Raw genomic sequence first — 8,045 nt, 5'->3', positions numbered from 1 at the left:
GTCTCCAAGCCCTTCCAGAGGGCCCCGGTTGCCTGTCTCCAAGCCCTTCCAGAGGGCCCCAGTTGCCTGTCTCCAAGCCCTTCCAGAGGGCCCCGGTTGCCTGTCTCCAAGCCCTTCCAGAGGGCCCCGGTTGCCTGTCTCCAAGCCCTTCCAGAGGGCCGCGGTTGCCTGTCTCCAAGCCCTTCCAGAGGGCCCCGGTTGCCTGTCTCCAAGCCCTTCCAGAGGGCCCCGGTTGTGTGTCTCCAAGCCCTTCCAGAGGGCCCCGGTTGTGTGTCTCCAAGCCCTTCCAGAGGGACCCGGTTGCAGGGCCCCGGTTGCGTGTCTCCAAGCCCCTCCAGAGGGCCCCAGTTGCGTGTCTCCAAGCCCCTCCAGAGGGCCCCAGTTGCGTATCTCCAAGCCCCTCCAGAGGGCCCCAGTTGCGTGTCTCCAAGCCCCTCCAGAGGGCCCCAGTTGCGTGTCTCCAAGCCCCTCCAGAGGGCCCCGGTTGTGTGTCTCCAAGCCCTTCCAGAGGGCCCCGGTTGCAGGGCCCCGGTTGCGTGTCTCCAAGCCCCTCCAGAGGGCCCCGGTTGCGTGTCTCCAAGCCCCTCCAGAGGGCCCCGGTTGCGTGTCTCCAAGCCACTCCAGAGGGCCCCGGTTGCGTGTCTCCAAGCCACTCCAGAGGGCCCCGGTTGCGTGTCTCCAAGCCACTCCAGAGGGCCCCGGTTGTGTGTCTCCAAGCCCTTCCAGAGGGCCCCGGTTGCGTGTCTCCAAGCCCTTCCAGAGGGCCCCGGTTGCGTGTCTCCAAGCCCTTCCAGAGGGCCCCGGTTGCGTGTCTCCAAGCCCTTCCAGAGGGCCCCGGTTGCGTGTCTCCAAGCCCTTCCAGAGGGCCCCGGTTGCGTGTCTCCAAGCCCTTCCAGAGGGCCCCGGTTGCGTGTCTCCAAGCCCTTCCAGAGGGCCCCAGTTGCGTGTCTCCAAGCCCTTCCAGAGGGCCTTCTGACCATCACTGCACCCTCCCTCCTGTCAGATGATGGGGGTGTTGCAGTGCCTTTTTTTCCTCCTCCAGCCCAGGGGAGCAGTGGCCAGCAGGGTTGTCTGTGCCTGTGTGCCCAATGCTGTTTGGAGTTATATGAGCTTGTGTCATGCAGCCCAGGACTTGCAAGGTGGTTCTTGCATTGAAGGGAAGCCGCTGCACTGGTGGAGGCTTGCCACATGTGATCTGCGGGTCCTGGCCACTCCACATTCTCAGAATTCTGCTGCTCTGTGCAACATGGAGAAAGCAGAAACTGTTGGCTGCTACAGCAGAAGCAGGTGCCTCATCTCATGCACTAGCCAGGCCCAGGTAAGTGGGGCACAGTGGTGCCTTTTGGTTATCCTTACTATTGGGATTACTTGTGTGTGGTTTATTGTGCCTTCCTCTCTAGGTGTCAGGGTAAAGGAAGCCTGCTGCTGAAGTGCGCTACAGCTTGGGGGCAGCTTTGCATTGGTGAAAGTTCTCGGAGCTCCTTCCTCTCTCATCTATTTGAAGTTAATTGACCTTGCATGGGGAGCTTGGGTGGTCACATGGTGGGTGTGGGTCAATTGTTGCTGGAGCCCACTTAAAATGGGATTGTATTTGTTTCCCTTTGTTATTGTTTAAGGTTAAAGCAAATGGAGCTCTCCTGATAAAAGGAAATTAAGAAAAAAGCCACTTCTAGTAGAACTACAAGCAAAACCTTCTTTTTGTATAGAGTAAGCCCATCAGGGGTGCCCGTGTCCAGCCTATCAGGGGTGCCCGTGTCAGCCCTTCCAGAGTGCCCGGGTGCCCGTCTCCATGCCCTTCCAGGGTGCCCATGTCAGCCCTTCCAGAGTGCCCAGGTGCCCGTCTCCATGCCCTTCCAGAGTGCCCGGGCGCCCGTCTCCATGCCCTTCCAGAGTGCCCGGGCGCCCGTCTCCATGCCCTTCCAGAGTGCCCGGGTGCCGGTCTCCATGCCCTTCCAGAGTGCCCGGGTGCCGGTCTCCATGCCCTTCCAGAGTGCCCGGGTGCCGGTCTCCATGCCCTTCCAGAGTGCCCGGGTGCCGGTCTCCATGCCCTTCCAGAGTGCCCGGGTGCCGCTCTCCATGCCCTTCCAGAGGGCCCCGGTTGCGTGTCTCCAAGCCCTTCCAGAGTGCCCCGGTTGCGTGTCTCCAAGCCCTTCCAGAGGGCCCCGGTTGCGTGTCTCCAAGCCAAAGAAACAGGGGTTCCCCTAAATGGGACTTTGAAGGCAAAGTCTCCAAGCCCCTCCAGAGGGCCCCGGTTGTGTGTCTCCAAGCCCTTCCAGAGGGCCCCGGTTGCAGGGCCCCGGTTGCGTGTCTCCAAGCCCCTCCAGAGGGCCCCGGTTGCGTGTCTCCAAGCCCCTCCAGAGGGCCCCGGTTGCGTGTCTCCAAGCCACTCCAGAGGGCCCCGGTTGCGTGTCTCCAAGCCACTCCAGAGGGCCCCGGTTGTGTGTCTCCAAGCCCTTCCAGAGGGCCCCGGTTGCGTGTCTCCAAGCCCTTCCAGAGGGCCCCGGTTGCGTGTCTCCAAGCCCTTCCAGAGGGCCCCGGTTGCGTGTCTCCAAGCCCTTCCAGAGGGCCCCGGTTGCGTGTCTCCAAGCCCTTCCAGAGGGCCCCGGTTGCGTGTCTCCAAGCCCTTCCAGAGGGCCCCGGTTGCGTGTCTCCAAGCCCTTCCAGAGGGCCCCGGTTGCGTGTCTCCAAGCCCTTCCAGAGGGCCCCGGTTGCGTGTCTCCAAGCCCTTCCAGAGGGCCCCAGTTGCGTGTCTCCAAGCCCTTCCAGAGGGCCTTCTGACCATCACTGCACCCTCCCTCCTGTCGGATGATGGGGGTGTTGCAGTGCCTTTTTTTCCTCCTCCAGCCCAGGGGAGCAGTGGCCAGCAGGGTTGTCTGTGCCTGTGTGCCCAATGCTGTTTGGAGTTATATGAGCTTGTGTCATGCAGCCCAGGACTTGCAAGGTGGTTCTTGCATTGAAGGGAAGCCGCTGCACTGGTGGAGGCTTGCCACATGTGATCTGCGGGTCCTGGCCACTCCACATTCTCAGAATTCTGCTGCTCTGTGCAACATGGAGAAAGCAGAAACTGTTGGCTGCTACAGCAGAAGCAGGTGCCTCATCTCATGCACTAGCCAGGCCCAGGTAAGTGGGGCACAGTGGTGCCTTTTGGTTATCCTTACTATTGGGATTACTTGTGTGTGGTTTATTGTGCCTTCCTCTCTAGGTGTCAGGGTAAAGGAAGCCTGCTGCTGAAGTGCGCTACAGCTTGGGGGCAGCTTTGCATTGGTGAAAGTTCTCGGAGCTCCTTCCTCTCTCATCTATTTGAAGTTGATTGACCTTGCATGGGGAGCTTGGGTGGTCACATGGTGGGTGTGGGTCAATTGTTGCAGGAGCCCACTTAAAATGGGATTGTATTTGTTTCCCTTTGTTATTGTTTAAGGTTAAAGCAAATGGAGCTCTCCTGATAAAAGGAAATTAAGAAAAAAGCCACTTCTAGTAGAACTACAAGCAAAACCTTCTTTTTGTATAGAGTAAGCCCATCAGGGGTGCCCGTGTCCAGCCTATCAGGGGTGCCCGTGTCAGCCCTTCCAGAGTGCCCGGGTGCCCGTCTCCATGCCCTTCCAGGGTGCCCATGTCAGCCCTTCCAGAGTGCCCAGGTGCCCGTCTCCATGCCCTTCCAGAGTGCCCGGGCGCCCGTCTCCATGCCCTTCCAGAGTGCCCGGGCGCCCGTCTCCATGCCCTTCCAGAGTGCCCGGGTGCCGGTCTCCATGCCCTTCCAGAGTGCCCGGGTGCCGGTCTCCATGCCCTTCCAGAGTGCCCGGGTGCCGGTCTCCATGCCCTTCCAGAGTGCCCGGGTGCCGGTCTCCATGCCCTTCCAGAGTGCCCGGGTGCCGGTCTCCATGCCCTTCCAGAGTGCCCGGGTGCCGCTCTCCATGCCCTTCCAGAGGGCCCCGGTTGCGTGTCTCCAAGCCCTTCCAGAGTGCCCCGGTTGCGTGTCTCCAAGCCCTTCCAGAGGGCCCCGGTTGCGTGTCTCCAAGCCAAAGAAACAGGGGTTCCCCTAAATGGGACTTTGAAGGCACATAAAAATGGTAAAATTGTATATAATAGAAAAGGTAATAAATTTTATTGAATACAAAAAACAATGGGTTTAAAAGACATGTACAAGCATGAAATAGACAGGGGGACAAAACTCATAACGCTAGAACTATGAAACCCGACATGTTTCGAAGCCAAAATGCTTGCTTCTTCTTCAGGGGTGGTTCAAAGCGGTACTAGAGTTAGGTCATAACTGGGCTTTCATTGCATGCACAAAGGTTAAAAACATATGATTGGTGTGGATTTATCTGGCAATGTATGCAGCAGTATAGTTTGTGGATTGATCGAATATTTGGAGCCCCGGAGGATCAGGTCAGGTAGGTGCCCCACAAATAGCTGGGCATCTGAAGTCCTCAAAGGGAGGAGCCAGGAGCAATCCCTTATGGTGTAAACAATCCAATGGAGGTACTGCCGATCTTGAGGATAAAGTTGGAAGGAAATTGGGTGTCCTCTCCACACAGCAACCGGCAGACAAGTGCCCCAGAGGGCCCCGGTTGCGTGTCTCCAAGCCCTTCCAGAGGGCCCCGGTTGCCTGTCTCCATGCCCTTCCAGAGTGCCCGGGTGCCGGTCTCCATGCCCTTCCAGAGTGCCCGGGTGCCGGTCTCCATGCCCTTCCAGAGTGCCCGGGTGCCGGTCTCCATGCCCTTCCAGAGTGCCCGGGTGCCGGTCTCCATGCCCTTCCAGAGTGCCCGGGTGCCGGTCTCCATGCCCTTCCAGAGTGCCTGGGTGCCGGTCTCCATGCCCTTCCAGAGGGCCCCGGTTGCGTGTCTCCATGCCCTTCCAGAGGGCCCCGGTTGCGTGTCTCCATGCCCTTCCAGAGGGCCCCGGTTGCGTGTCTCCAAGCCCTTCCAGAGGGCCCCGGTTGCGTGTCTCCAAGCCCTTCCAGAGGGCCCCGGTTGCGTGTCTCCAAGCCCTTCCAGAGGGCCCCGGTTGCGTGTCTCCAAGCCAAAGAAACAGGGGTTCCCCTAAATGGGACATTGAAGGCACATAAAAATGGTAAAATTGTATATAATAGAAAAGGTAATAAATTTTATTGAATACAAAAAACAATGGGTTAAAAAGACATGTACAAGCATGAAATAGACAGGGGGACAAAACTCATAATGCTAGAACTATGAAACCCGACATGTTTCGAAGCCAAAATGCTTGCTTCTTCTTCAGGGGTGGTTCAAAGCGGTACTAGAGTTAGGTCATAACTGGGCTTTCATTGCATGCACAAAGGTTAAAAACATCTGATTGGTGTGGATTTATCTGGCAATGTATGCAGCAGTATAGTTTGTGGATTGATCGAATATTTGGAACCCCGGAGGATCAGGTCAGGTAGGTGCCCCACAAATAGCTGGGCATCTGAAGTCCTCAAAGGGAGGAGCCAGGAGCAATCCCTTATGGTGTAAACAATCAAATGGAGGTACTGCCGATCTTGAGGATAAAGTTGGAAGGAAATTGGGTGTCCTCTCCACACAGCAACCGGCAGACAAGTGCCCCAGAGGGCCCTGGTTGCGTGTCTCCAAGCCCTTCCAGAGGGCCCTGGTTGCGTGTCTCCAAGCCCTTCCAGAGGGCCCTGGTTGCGTGTCTCCAAGCCCTTCCAGAGGGCCTTCTGACCATAACTGCACCCTCCCTCCTGTCGGATGATGGGGGTGTTGCAGTGCCTTTTATTCCTCCTCAAGCCCAGGGGAGCAGTGGCCAGCAGGGTTGTCTGTGCCTGTGTGCCCGATGCTGTTTGGAGTTATATGAGCTTGTGTCATGCAGCCCAGGACTTGCAAGGTGGTTATTGCAGTGAAGGGAAGCCGCTGCAGTGGTGGATGCTTGCCACATGTGATCTGCGGGTCCTGGCCACTCCGCATTCTCTGAATTCTGCTGCTCTGTGCAACATGGAGAAAGCAGAAACTGTTAGCTGCTACAGCAGAAGCAGGTGCCTCATCTCATGCACTAGCCAGGCCAAGGTAAGGGGAGTAAAGTGGTGCCTTTTGGTTATCCTTACTATTGGGATTACTTGTGTGTGGTTTATTGTGCCTTCCTCTCTAGGTGTCAGGGTAAAGGAAGCCTGCTGCTGAAGTGCGCTACAGCGTGGGGGCAGCTTTGAATTGGTGAAAGTTCTCGGAGCTCCTTCCTCTCGTCTATTTGCGGTTGATTGACCTTGCATGGGGAGCTTGGGTGGTCACATGGCGGGTGTGGGTCAATTGCTGCTGGAGTACACTTAAAATGGGATTGTATTTGTTTCCCTTTGTTATTGTTTAAGGTTAAAGCAAATGGAGCTCTCCTGATAAAAGGAAATTAAGAAAAAAGCCACTTATAGTAGAACTACAAGCAAAACCTTCTTTTTGTATAGAGTAAGCCCATCAGGGGTGACCGTGTCGATCCTATCAGGGGTGCCCGTGTCAGCCCTTCCAGAGTGCCCGGGTGCCCGTCTCCATGCCCTTCCAGGGTGCCCGTGTCAGCCCTTCCAGAGTGCCCGGGTGCCCATCTCCATGCCCTTACAGAGTGCCCGTGTCCCAGTCTCCATGCCCTTACAGAGTGCCCGTGTCCCAGTCTCCATGCCCTTCCAGAGTGCCCGTGTCCCAGTCTCCATGCCCTTCCAGAGTGCCCGTGTCCCAGTCTCCATGCCCTTCCAGAGTGCCCGGGTGCCCGTCTCCATGCCCCTCCAGAGTGCCCGGGTGCCCGTCTCCATGCCCCTCCAGAGTGCCCGGGTGCCCGTCTCCATGCCCTTCCAGAGTGCCCGGTTGCCCGTCTCCATGCCCCTCCAGAGTGCCCGGGTGCCCGTCTCCATGCCCCTCCAGAGTGCCCGGGTGCCCGTCTCCATGCCCCTCCAGAGTGCCCGGGTGCCCGTCTCCATGCCCCTCCAGAGTGCCCGGGTGCTGGTCTCCATGCCCTTCCAGAGTGCCCGGGTGCCAGTCTCCATGCCCTTCCAGAGGGCCCCGGTTGCGTGTCTCCAAGCCAAAGAAACAGGGGTTCCCCTAAATGGGACTTTGAAGGCACATAAAAATGGTAAAATTGTATATAATAGAAAATGTAATAAATTGTATTGAATACAAAAAACAATGGGTTAAAAAGACATGTACAAGCATGAAATGGACAGGGGGACAATACTCATAACGCTAGAAATATGAAACCCGACATGTTTCGAAGCCAAAATGCTTGCTTCTTCTTCAGGTGTGGTTCAAAGCGGTACTAGAGTTAGGTCATAACTGGGCTTTCATTGCATGCACAAAGGTTAAAAACATCTGATTGGTGTGGATTTATCTGGCAATGTATGCAGCAGTATAGTTTGTGGATTGATTGAATATTTGGAACCCCGGAGGATCAGGTCAGGTAGGTGCCCCACAAATAGCTGGGCATCTGAAGTCCTCAAAGGGAGGAGCCAGGAGCAATCCCTTATGGTGTAAACAATCAAATGGAGGTACTGCCGATCTTGAGGATAAAGTTGGAAGGAAATTGGGTGTCCTCTCCACACAGCAACCGGCAGACAAATGCCCCAGAGGGCCCCGGTTGCGTGTCTCCAAGCTCTTCCAGAGGGCCCCGATTGCGTGTCTCCAAGCCCTTCCAGAGGGCCCCGGTTGCCTGTCTCCAAGCCCTTCCAGAGGGCCCCGGTTGCCTGTCTCCAAGCCCTTCCAGAGGGCCCCGGTTGCCTGTCTCCAAGCCCTTCCAGAGGGCCCCGGTTGCCTGTCTCCAAGCCCTTCCAGAGGGCCCCGGTTGCCTGTCTCCAAGCCCTTCCAGAGGGCCCCGGCTGCGTGTCTCCAAGCCCTTCCAGAGGGCCTTCTGACCATCACTGCACCCTCCCTCCTGTCGGATGATGTGGGTGTTGCAGTGCCTTTTTTTCCTCCTCCAGCCCAAGGGAGCAGTGGCCAGCAGGGTTGTCTGTGCCTGTGTGCCCGATGCGGTTTGGAGTTATATGAGCTTGTGTCATGCAGCCCAGGACTTGCAAGGTGGTTATTGCAGTGGTGGAGGCTTGCCACATGTGATCTGCGGGTCCT

The sequence above is a fragment of the Pelophylax lessonae genome, assembly GCF_965119305.1.
Source record: "Pelophylax lessonae genome assembly, chromosome: 8".
Lineage (NCBI taxonomy): Eukaryota > Metazoa > Chordata > Amphibia > Anura > Ranidae > Pelophylax > Pelophylax lessonae.
The sequence above is the reverse complement of the archived record's forward strand: the minus strand, read 5'-3'. Positions refer to the sequence as shown.